The 13,175-nt window shown below is 40.0% G+C and overlaps 1 long non-coding RNA gene across 3 annotated transcripts in view; it reads right to left on the bottom strand.

Moving 5' to 3' along the window:
* Window positions 1-11,578: 11,578 nt before the first annotated feature.
* The window catches only part of LOC143039601 (uncharacterized), a 6,345-nt gene continuing 4,748 nt past the window's right edge, over window positions 11,579-13,175 (bottom strand). For 2 of the 3 annotated variants that reach the window (XR_012967659.1, XR_012967655.1), the window contains exons 2-3: window positions 12,928-13,062; window positions 11,579-12,814 (exon numbers count right to left, since the gene is read on the bottom strand). This is a non-coding gene — a long non-coding RNA (uncharacterized LOC143039601). The remainder of the gene's footprint in view (window positions 12,815-12,927; window positions 13,063-13,175) is intronic. The other variant, XR_012967658.1, reaches the window with a different exon arrangement.

Here is a 13,175-nt window from a genome sequence, read left to right as displayed (position 1 = left end):
GGCTAACAGCCGGGAACGTTTAACAATGAGAAAGTTGGGAAACCACGCGCACACATATGCACGCACACACACTGTGTATGTATGACGCAAATTACATACCGCCTGTCCGTCTTTGACAGAATCTGATAGTCTATCCGTCTATCAGATTCTGTCAGATTCCAGCAGAAAGAGTCAGGGTCCGCCAAACTCTGTCCGAAAGAGCTGCTTCTAGAGCCTCTTAGAGTCCGCCAAAGAGTCTCTCAGAGAACTTGAGTTGGTCAGTCCTCCGGAGTCTAATTGAGTCTGCCAGTCTGTCCTAAGTTCCCCAAGATCTTTTGGGATCCGACACAGTCTGTCGAAGTACTTTCTGTCAGTTTGTCAAAATCTGAATCTGTTTGAGTCTGACAAAACGTGGTCTAACGAAATGTCTCGACGTCTACCAAAGGATGTCGGAGTCTGTCGAAGTCTTTTCAGTCAGTCAGAATCTTTGGGGACTGAAGGAATCTGTTGTTTTTGTTTTGTTATCATTTGTCTGTTTGATTCTCATTTATTATTAGTTATCTGTAGATTTATTATTATTTACTATTTACATGTGTGTTTATTATCTAACTATACCTATGGATTTATTTGTGTATTTTATTTGTATATATTTACATTATTATAGTTTCTATTTATTAATTTCTTATTATTATGATTTTTTTCGCATCCAACCTAGATATGGACCAAAAGGTCTCCTGTCGGCATGCTCCGCCTTTGTAATCCTTTGTCTCTTCCGATTTTTCCCTAAGATTCGATGGTATTGCTTCTATTTTATTTTTCTAAGTTAATCCGTGGCTGCATTCCAATGAACTCGTTCCCTTTCCCTCCTCTTTCCGTCTGAGGGGACTTTGTTAAACTTTAAAAATTTAGTAATACCTAGAGAGCCCATTCACACCCTCTGCATCAAATTTGGTACCATTTAGAATTTTTGTTCTGGCTAATGACAGATGATTTTATTCAGTTTGGAGAAATCCTCCTCGGGTGCAAGTAACTTGATTGACATTAGCTTTCATTGTGCCAAATTTGATACATTCAAGTATTTTGTTATGGCTAATTTCAGACGAATTTATTGAGGTTAGAGGAATCTCTGAGCCGTTGGACACTCGCGCCGAAGTTGAAAATGGAGCAACAGGAGAGAGCCGGGATGGATGTCGATTTTTTTTTTTTTTTTTTCAAAGAAACTCGCTATTTCGAGTACATCGCACTTCTTATTCTCGTTTTTGTCTAAGGTTTTCCCTGTGACTCAGGAATCTCCTCATCATCATTGTATGAAGAACGTAGAAGCGCAAATCTTTCCTTACGTCTCTCATTTCCAAGTTCCTTTCGAATTTCCTCACGACTTTGCTGAACTCCACGCGGTATGTGTCCCGGCTCTTGAAGCTGATGTCTGTCAGGGGGGTTCAAATAAAGCATATTTGTACTCGGTATTATTGAGAAATGGGCGTGAGAGAAAAGAAACACCAAGGTAACACCAACACGTGTTTTTATTGGATAACAAGAGCACACTAACTAACTGAACACAAGAATAGAAATATCACCAATGTGATATATAACGCTGCTATCTACCAATTATGCAATATATATATGAAGAACAAATGGATACACAAACCACTCCTCGGCTCTGCAGGCGCGAGGATGGATTCTCCTCGAGCGTCGATTCCTCCAGACGAGTCCCCTGTGTCCTCCTTGGACGGGCGCACGTCTCCTCGCACTAATCTCTTCCTAGGTGCAGGCGCGAGGAAGAATTCTCCTCGAGCGTCGATTCCTCCAGACGAGTCCCCTGTGTCCTCCTTGGGCGGGCGCACGTCTCCTCCTCGGTCTCCTTCTCGTGATCTCCTTCAGGCGGTGCCCTCCCTCTGTAGAACTGGGAGGGGAGGGGGGGGGGCTGTCCGCCCTTAACGGCGAGCGGCCGTAAAGTGTCCTTCATCTCCATGTCCTTCCCTCTTATACATCCGGGAGGGTGAGGGAGAGTGGGTGGTGGCGATCTGCGCATGCGCGTAGCGGCAGTAGTGACCCCGTATAGTTGGTAGCACTGGGAGGGTAAGCATGACCTCACGCCACATTCCGGCCTGGGTCAGGTGCGCTGGGCTGACTGCAAGCCTCCATCTCGGCCGGACCACGTGGTCAGCGGGGGACGAAACGTCCGCGCCGACAGCCCTCCAAGCTTCGTCACGTGAGCTCTTCGGCCTCCTAGATTCTTCGGCTCGTCGAAGGCGGTTTGGGCCCGACCTCCCTAATGCTGGTGGCTGCTGATGCAACTGTCCTGACCTGTCTTATCCAACGCTGAGCTAAGTCGCCATCATCACTAACTGTAACCATCACCCACCACGCACGTGATCCACAGGCTTGCAACATAGCGAGACTCCCCTTCTTGCTAACCTTGCATTTCCCACAACATACCCCTAACGCAGCATATTTCATGACAAACAAGATAGATACCCAATGTCACCAGACTAACTTATCAAAAGTCCTTTTATTATAACTGCCCTAGTATATTACGCATAAACTAACATAGATATAACAATATCCACTAATTATACAACTAACCCTTATATATATAAACTGACCCTAATGCATAGAATAGCGAGACTAACGCCTTTACTTACAGTAACCTACTAACAACCTATATAACCTTTAACACCCATGTCACGTAGCCAGAAGCTGGGTAGGTCAAGAGCCTACCGGGCCCCGGCCAGTCGTCAGAGCTGGGCAGACCGAGCAGGCTGCCAGCCTATTGTGCCCTAGGTCAAGGCCTGGCACTTATTGTAATCTGCCCACAGGGCCCATTTGTACCTTATCATATTTGTAAACCAGATTTGCCTCAATTGTTAATTAAAAGTAGAAAACTCCCGTTTTGGAGTTTATCTCGCCCGCATTAAGTCTTCCTTACGTAACCAACAAACCTATTTAACGGTTACACTAACCTATCCAACGGTTACATAACACAATCAAAGTCATTACGTTTAAATATTTCATTATTCTTCGTCAATGGGTGTACATGAGTGTAATAATGAGCATAATCATTGTGTGATTATAAACACAATTATTGTGATTATTATGTGATTATAATTATGATCAACTAATGTGTGGATATGAATATCGTTCTTATGATGTTGCAGTGGCTTGCCATGAAGTAGAGTGGAGCACGCCGACAGGGGATTTTTCGGTGCGTAATAAGGTAGGGTGCTGAAAACAAACAAATATGCATATACACACACAACCACACACACACACATACACACACACACACACACACACACACACGGTGGTGCTGTTGGTAGAGCGCTGGACTGGGAAGTACGGTGGTGCTCGCAGTACATGGTTCGAATCCTGCCCAGGGCCGAAATTATTTCGGTATCGCTGCGCTTCGGGTCGTTACGCCAACTCTCGTGGGCGGGGAGTTGTGTGTGTGTGTGTGTGTGTGTGTGTGTGTGTGTGTGTGTGTGTGTGAAAGGTCATAGCATTACCCATAGATCGGTCATACGAGCTCTGAGCTCTCTTCCGGGAGGGAAATAGCTGTCGATCACGAGTACAACACGTGACCCAAAAGACCAAGGTGAATACACACACACACACACACACACACACACACACACACACACACACACAATTGCTTAGAAGAGATTTTCAGAAGGTCGAGTTGGGAAGAGAAAGGTTTGAAGTTTAATGGCGAATATTTTAACCACTTAAGTTTTTCGGATAATATTATTCTTATTTCAGAAGGAGCAGAAGACTTGCAAAATATGTTGAGTGATCTAACAAGGAAAGTCTCAGCGTAGGTTTAAAAATGAATAAGAGTATAACCAAAGTAATGTTGAACACGAAAGCTCAAAGTAGAGAGATTATAATCGATTGTGTGAGTCTTGAAGTAGTTGAAGAATATAATTATTTAGGCAAAATGGTGACAGTCACCAAAGATCATGATAATGAAATAAAAAGGCGTATTACAATTGGTTGGAAAGTGTTTGGTAATTATAATAAAAACCTGAGAGGCTTTCTTACTTTTATATTTGAAACGTAAAGTTTACAATCAATGTATCCTGCCAGTAATAATCTACGGGTGTGAGACTTGGAAACTGACGAAGGCAAGGGAGACAAAACTAAGGAATGCACAGAGGAGAATGAAGATATCAGTGATGGGAATAACGCTGAGACACCGAAAGAGAGCAAATTGGGTGAGAGAACAGACTAGGATGAAAAATATTGTAGAGGCAGTAAGTTAGCGCAAACGCCTGATAGCGATGGAGCAAATGTGTTACTGAGTGGACGCCGCGAGATGGGACATAATAATTTTAACAGTGTTATATTTCCATAATACAGGTTCCAGCGGGGTGACAATTAATGCAGGAAATTAATTACGGTATACAAATGTTATAGAAAAATAATTCTTAAAGGCGTGACCTTGCTATAACTTGTCGACCTCCTCTCCCAGGGTTCCCTCGAGGGTACAACCCCCCCACCACCACCACCACACTCCATATGTCCAGAAAGAATCGTCACCAACTGATTCGTCATGCCCAAATTGACTCATAAGTCTCATATCCAAGGTCTTCTTGACCGCCACTATTCTCTCCTCCTCATACTTACTGCAGAGCATTGTCTGCAGAACTGCCTCGGGATGAGCATACCAGGAAGATCTCGCAGTCTGCTCCACAATCTGAACACTCTTCCCTGGCTGACTCCTCAGTTGTTTAAGCTGGAAGAGAACATGTCTTGAACCTTCAGAGAACGATGACTTGACCTTGGTGTTGAACCAGTTTGTCAAGTAGACACCCACGATGAACTGGACAATAAGCCTCAGGTTGTAAAGCTGGTTCCCTCTCAGTTTATTATGAGTGACCCAAATTCTGCAGAATCTGAGAACCGTTGTGAGCCACCTAGAATGTGAGACTGGATTTCTGCACATTTTGGCCAAAATCGGCAGGTGACCGATTTGGCCCAAACTTAGCCCAGAAGGAGAGAGTCGGCCACAGTGGACGGCGAGGTAGACGCGAGGAACCTGGGCCCAAGGGCGTGGTGGTGGCGCCCCTCCTATGTTGGGGGCGAGGAGCTATTCTCCCGCTTTTCGCTTTTGGGCCTCTGGCGCCCGTACTGTTGGCCTGAGCGGCGGTGTCCAAGTGGACCCCACAGGAGCCCTGGACCCCCTCGACTTGTGGACGAAATGGTGGGTAAATCGGAGCAGGTGACCAAAATGACACACAAAAATATATGCGTGGCGGTGGCGTCCTTCCAAAGTTGATGGAATTTTCTTCCATTTTTCACTTTGGTTCCCCATTGTGAATGGAAATTGAATTCAAGTATTTTTTCATGGTTGTCGTAACCGATAATTCTATATTTGACTCACGGAACTAGTGATATTGAGGTGTTTTCTAAATGTTGTTATCCCTTCTATTTCAAATTAATATAAATTTGATTAACTACAAATGAGTTTTTGTTTAATTTTAAAATAAAAATTTCATTTTTGCATTTAAAATAATAATGCTATACTGTATCAGTTTTGAAGATAGTTCGTAGATATTATACACTTTTTGCATAATATATAACCATACCAATTCCATAAGTTTATACACACACACATACAACACAAAAGGGGGGATAGTTTGAAGCAAGGTGGAAGGGGGAGAGGAATTAGGAGACAGATTAGAAAATGAAAGAAATACACACATATATAGAAAGTCCACGACCATATTAATCGTTTTAATGACTTAACAGTCAATGTTTTCAATTTAAAATGACCTATAGAACTTAGGAGTAAATAAACTTATTGACAGATATTTCATGTTGCAGTTTTATTCTTGACCTTTACTGAAATTCCTTTATGCAGAAGAACTTTCAAATCTCCCCTTTTCCATTTAGTGTCCCAGTGTTCAGCACTGCAAAGTTGTTTACATCTTCCACAGTCCTATTCTTGGTCGTTGCCCTTGCTTATGTTATATGCCTTTGGTGACTTAAGATATAAACAACCTTTTGCAGATTATGTGTTTACTTAAATAAAAGATAAAAAATACAGAGCCCAACTTTGATGAATTTGGGTGTGACAAGTATTGATATTAACGAGCGTCTGTCAAATTCACGAATTAAACCAAATTTGAATACGCAGTTTAAAGATTTAGGGATGACTAAAATGAAATACTATTTCTCCTTTTCAATGTATGTTGGTGTGGTATGTATTAATTACTTCTGGGATTATTGCATTATGTATACAAAAGGATATGAAATAGAAAAAAATATTCATCTTACTATGTTTTAATTGTTTATATACAACTTTCGTTTATTGCTTTTGTCTCCTAAGTTTGTTCTAAATTTCTCCTTGATTAACGTCCCCTTCAGACCGTTAGTCTCAATCCAATGATTTATTTTCCCGAGTTCAGCTACATTTGTTGAAGCTTTATACCATCCAGATCATCTGTACATACAAACCACCTATTGCCATATTCCCCCCATGCCACGGTTTTTTGTTCACTTTTCTAATTTTCGAGCGATAAAGAAAGTGGGGATGCTGTTGTTTAATGCGTACAATCCTGTGGGTTCCTTAGGAGCACTAGACTAAGGAGTAGACGAGATTCGTTTGTATTACCCCGTGAACGGTCAACTGGTCCCCAAATCTGCACCCCTAGGACAACTGGTCCCCAAAAAATAGAACATCTCGTCCCCAATTTTTTTCAACAATATTTTTATTTAAACAATAATTTTGAGATATTTGGCAAGAATCAAAATACAATAACATATTATGTACAACACTTTATTAAATAATACACAGGTATTAAATATTACCCAAAATAGCAAGAATCAAAATACCATAATATATTATGTACAACACTTTATTAAATCATCTTATGTTTAGTAACATAAAAAAAATAAAGTTAAAAACCACCAAAGCATAAAAAAACATATATACGAACAATAGAGAGCACATTTGGACATACATACATATACCAAGGCTTTTTCCCCCATAAAAGGGGGGTAGCCAAAAAGAAAAAGGCACAAAATAATTACCACCCATTCCATCCCTGAATACACTCCACACCCCTCCACCCTTCCTCTTATCTTAGCACCTCCTGAATGACGGGTCATCCCTGCACCTTGTCCACTGCCCTGGGTACTGGACACTTTAGAAAATTTATTTTGAGGACGAGTTGACCACCCAGCTTGTCATTCGGGGACCAGCTGTCCTAAGGGAGCAGTTTTGGGGGCTAGTTGACCGGTGACCAGTTGTCCTACAATCGTATTACCCAAGGGATTGAAAACAAGACTCGAGATTTGAAAGACGTTTCCCCCACCTCTCTGTCTTAGTATACTACTACACTAGTATTAATACACTACACTTGTTCTAGTACACTAATGCACTAGTACACTAGTATACTTGTTAGTGTAATACTATTGTACTAGTATTAGTGTACTACACTAGTACTAGTGTACTAGTACTAGTGTATTAACACTAGTGTACTATTATTAGTGTACTGATGTACTAGTGTATTAATGTTAGTGTACAAGTCCTAGTGTACTCGTGTACTAGTACTAGTGTACTAGTAGTATTAGTGGACTAGTACTCTACTAGTGTATTATGAGTACTAATATACTCTACTAGTGCACTAGTACTCATGTACTATTTCTAATGTATTACTAGTACTAGTGTACTAATACTAGTGCACTAGTATTAATATACTAGTGTATTAGTACTGGTATACGAGTACTAATATACTTGTGTACTGCTATAATGTACTAGTATACTAGTACTGTTTTAATACTAGTGCATTATTACAAGTACTAGTGGTCGTCTACTAGTACTCGTGTACTAGTATAATGGTGCTAGTACTCGACTACTAGTACTTGTGTAGATTTGTGTTTGTTCTACATTATGTTTGAAGACGTTTAGATAAACGAAGCATTGGGTTTCTGGTCTTTAATGTCTCTAACTCTAGACAAATCTACATCTCAGAACATTCCCAGAGGAAAACTCTGGCGGTTGTCAATGGCGCTATTTACATACATATGGTGGCTGTTGCCAAAACAGGGAGCTATATACAATTTATTCTCTATCTACGTCTACTCTATTTCTACAATGTACAATACATGAACTGGGTGTGGACACTCAGTATTTATGCATGGGTAATTTACTTACAAGCAATGGGAGCACATAATGAAAATATATTGGTCGTATGATGACATGCAGTTGGCAATACCAGATGCAGGTGTCCAGACGCTCGGCCCAATTGACCACGGTGAGGTCAGACGCAGCCCAAATGATCGTGGTGAGGTCGAACACAATAGGTGGTCCCATGGGAGTTCTCTGGAGACGTCGGACCTTACCTCCTGTAGCTAATGCGTGCGCATGTGCAAGCTAGATATTTAAAAGATTGAACATTTCCTTCATCATGCGACACTTATGTATTAGTACCATGTTAGTACTAATCTACTACTAGTACTAGTATACTAATACTAGTGCTCTACTACTAGTGTACTAGTGCTCTACTACTAGTGTATAAGTGCTCTACTACTAGTGTACTAGTGTTCTACTACTGGTGTACTAGTGTTCCAGTACTAGTGTACTTATGCTCTACTACTAGTATACTAGTACTCTACTAGTGTACTATTACTCGTGTACTACTACTCTACTAGTGTACTAGTATTTTGTACTAGTACTCTTTTACTAATCTACTAGTACTCATATACTATCATACTAGTACTAATGTACTAGTAATCTACTAGTACTAGTGTACTAGCACTCTACTGCTAGTATTAGTGTAGACTTATGTTGTTCTACATTGATTTGGAGGCGTTGGGATAAAGGCGTCACTTGGCTTTCGGTTATAATTACATAAATTTATTTTCCTTACGAGTAAATTTTATGTACAACATAGAGCCGAGTGTGAGCACCGTGTATAGTTTATAGATACACATATATACAGAAACATTATACTATCAATGTAATAAATTGTAGTAAGGTAAAACTTTACTAGTATTAGTTTGTTAGTGCTAATGTATTAGTACTGGTTTAATAATACAAGTACTAGTGCTCGACTACTATTGTATTAGTACTAGTTTACTAGTGTATTAATATACTAGTACACTAATACTACTGTTCTAGCATACTAGTATACTACTAGTACTAGTGTATTAGTTCTAGTGTAGCACTAATGTCAGTGTACTAATACACTAGTACTAGTGCAGTAATAGTACACTAGTACTAGTAGTAAGTACTAATATACTAGTACTAGTAGGAGGTACTAATATACTAGTACTAGTAGGAGGTACTAATATACTAGTACTAGTACACTAGATTTTGGAGGAAATGGTGAGGTCGGCCGATTCGACCCAAACTTGTCCCTGAGGGAGAGTGTCGTTCCCAGGGCATCGTCAGGTAGAAGGGGTAGATCCGAAGACATATGCTTGTGGGGTCCAGCCAAAGTTGAGGCTGTGGCTGGAGTTTCGGGCTTCAGGTTCGCGCCTCTGCAGCCCTGAACGGCGTCGAAGTAAAATCTTGAGAAGGTCTCGAGTCTCTGGACATGTGGGCCGGATGGTGGGCCAATCGGACAAATGACCCCGTGTTGACAATTTAAGAATTTTGGTTCTGGTTGATGGAGATGATCTCATTCTGTTAAGATGTCGACTAAGTTTATTAATGAGTTAAGGCATTAACTCTGGTTGGTATTATGCAATGTGATTCAGCTTAGAGAGGCCTATATGTGTTGATAAATTTACTAGGTCTGTTTTGAATAATACCAGGTGATTCTATTCAAGTGTGTGGTACTTCTCTGGTAGCAAAATGGACCCCTTTTGTTATGACTCATACCAGAAGACCTGGTTGGTCTTTGTAGCGCCTCTCCAGTAGCAAAGGATAGGGCTTTTTTATCCGGAGGGATTTTGTCCGGGGGGATTGTGTCCAGGAGGGATTATGTCCGGACACCTTTTTATCTGGCTCTGCCTGAAAAATCCACTCATTTGATCAGGATCCTTCTGATAGAGAAGGATATCTATATTTTGGCTGAAGGCGAATAACTTTATTCAGCTGTGTAATATCCTTTCACAAGCAAAGAGATCCCTTCAAGTTATATTTTACATTCGACAGACAATCACCCATCACAATGCCCTTTCTTTTTAGAAGCTCAGTATCCAAATTACACACCTGAAGAAAATTTATTCACACAGTTAACTTTAGATTTTTATCTCTAACTAGTACTTAAGTTAAAACAAACTCATCGCTTAGTTGTATGATGACATCAAGTGCCTTAGAACAGTTAAATATTTCCTATCCTACCATAGCCAGAAAAGTATGGCAAGGTAAGGACCAATGAGAATGATTCATACTCATTGGTAAAGTAGCTTCTCTGAGTAGGATTCAACTTAATGACATTAACAAAGCCAATGATCCACCAATTTCTTCACCTGCAGTAATAAAACTCAGACAACTTCGTTGCTGACATCACAAGCAAACCTGATATTTACCAAGTCTGGGTGCCAATAACAGTGACAACTCATACAACACAATTGAGTTGAGCAAATGTTTGATGATACTGCCTCGCATGGGTTTTTCTCCCTTCTTTAACGAGTCGATTAAGGTAGCCAACATGCAAAATAGAAAATAAACATTGTAATAAATCTCACTTCCTTTTTATTCTGAGGTACGGGAATATTACATGTAGGATTAAATGGCTTGAGGTAAACTACTATTCCTTGACTTATATCATAACCTTTTTATTCTGAGGTACAGGAATATTACATGTAGGATTAAAAGCCTTGAGGTAAACTACTATTCCTTGACTTACACCATAAATTTTCTATTCTGAGGTACAGGAATATTACATGTAGGATTAAATGGCTTGAGGTAAACTACTATTCCTTGACTTATACCATAACCTTTTTATTCTGAGGTACAGGAATATTACATGTAGGATTAAATGGCTTGAGGTAAACTACTATTCCTTGACTTATATCATAGCTCAAGTTCAGTAATTTAGCTATTACAAAGTTACACTTGAACATATTCACCACAATATCAGTAAAAATCAACTTGTCCAACTTTACTCACTACTATTCCTTGACTTATATCACCTGCCATTTCGTCAACCCCTTCAGCAAAAGTATTCCTGGCTTATGAAATATTTTTGAAAAAGTGTGTTTTCTCTGGACATACAATTTCAGCTGTTTTTACAAGTCTTTGTTTACAAAATTTCCTTCACCGTAAGATTTCCCATTCATAGCAATCAATTGGCTGAATTCATAGTTTGCAGTAACGGAAGCAATATTCTCTTTCTGAATTTTAGAAAAAAATGGACTTGCTGTCTCAAATTAGCTTTCAGTTCCTTAAGTTTTGAAGCACGCATTAAACCTTCATATCAATGGTATGGAATATAGCTTGTTTCATGATGTCTTCAAATTGCAGTCTTTTGGCGTGTCTATACAGTTATTGCAAATTAAAAAAAAATCTGGGCTGAAGAATTATCACCCCAGGATAACCCAGCTGAAGAATTGTCACCCCAACTAAAACACCTGAGGAATCGTCACCCCATTTAGGTTAGGTAAGGTAAGGTGAGGTTAGGTTAGGTAAGATTAAGTGAGGTTAGGTTATGTAAGGTAAGGTTAGGTTATGTAAGGTAAGGTAAGGTTAGGTAAGATTAGGTGAGGTTAGGTTAGGTAAGATTAGGTGAGGTTAGGTTAGGCTAGGTTAATTTAGGTTAGGTTAGGTAAGATTAGGTGAGGTTAGGTTAGGCTAGGTTAAGTTAGGTTAATTTAAGAATCGTCACCCTAGGATATCTCACCTGAAGAATTGCCACCCCAGAATAGCCCACCTGAAGAATTATCACCCTGTCGAAGTTTGGGGTGACAATTCTTCAGATGATCCATTTATCTTTCTGTTCACTGTTGTGCAAAAATACTGTTACTTCCGTTTTTCTTGCAATAATCTTTTCTTTATTCATTTTCCTTTTTCTCTTACCTGGCTGTATTTGCCATTTTAAAAGTAAAAAATCTTGCAATTTTAGTAGAAAGTTTTTTTGTTTACTGCTGTTCACGTTGAAGAAATTGGGCTATTCTCTAAAATTGTGATAATCTTTGTTAAGTTCATTAGGAAGACATTTATAACTACCTATTCCTATATAAGTATTGCCACTTGTTTATGCCAATCACAGCAGTATATGCTTACTCCTAAGTTACCAATTTAGTATCTTATGACAGTTGCAGCTGTAAACTACTAAATTAAGCGCAATACTTGTTGAAAACATAAAAACAACACTTAAACTCAAACATCACTCACTTGTAAGCAAAACTTTGGAAGAAAGAAGTACCGATTGCCAAAGAAATGTTAGCAAACGTTTTCGCAAGCTGAAAACACGTTTCGCTGCCCACATATAGTTTCATTATTTTCTCACTTGATCAATAATATTATTCTAATTTACATACGAAGCTACATTTTATCTTCGTTTGTAAAATTAAAATAATATTATTTAGTGTGTATCCGCAGGCTTGTAAAGGGATGTTTGATATGCCTGCCCTACAACGCACTATCTCAGTGATATCCACAGCTTACCAATCCATGAGTCTGCATGTCAACACAAAGAAGAACGAGATACTTGCACACCACAGAACAGCCCCGGATAAACAACAGAGTTTATCCACTCGATCCAGATCTGACCTACCCGAAGTGTGGAAGGATATGTGGATAAAAAACTGGACTCCACAGTCCCGTTGACATCACCATCCAACTTCACTAATACCATTTCACCTCACCGGAGCACTGTCGTCGTCGGTCACCGACGGACCGCCCCAGGCAAGTAAAGTCATCACAGTTTACGAGGAACTGAAAAAAACAGGGATATTGACAAAATATAAGCGTGTTATAGGAGTGGGCGGACATAGAAAATCGCATATCCTGTAATACCCGCGACTGCACAGTAGTTTGTGTGATCTTACCTCGTCTGAACGATTTGGTGCACTGCCTCCAGCGTCTTGACAGACGATTTTCGTTTGGAATGTTGGGAATGACAGTGGCGAGGACAGTAAACAAAACTCTGAGAGTCTGGTGGGATGCTCTTTCAGCTCAAGAACCTGCAAAAGAAAGCAAAGAATGAGGTTCCAGAACTTCAGTAGTCTTTGGCATAACAAACCGGCTGGAATCTAATGGTAACATAGCACGTGCGGGTTGTATGGGTACTATTACT

The sequence above is a fragment of the Oratosquilla oratoria genome, chromosome 2, assembly GCF_046742065.1.
Source record: "Oratosquilla oratoria isolate Oo_2021 chromosome 2, ASM4674206v1, whole genome shotgun sequence".
Taxonomy (NCBI): domain Eukaryota; kingdom Metazoa; phylum Arthropoda; class Malacostraca; order Stomatopoda; family Squillidae; genus Oratosquilla; species Oratosquilla oratoria.
This window is presented reverse-complemented; position numbering and strand designations above follow the sequence as displayed.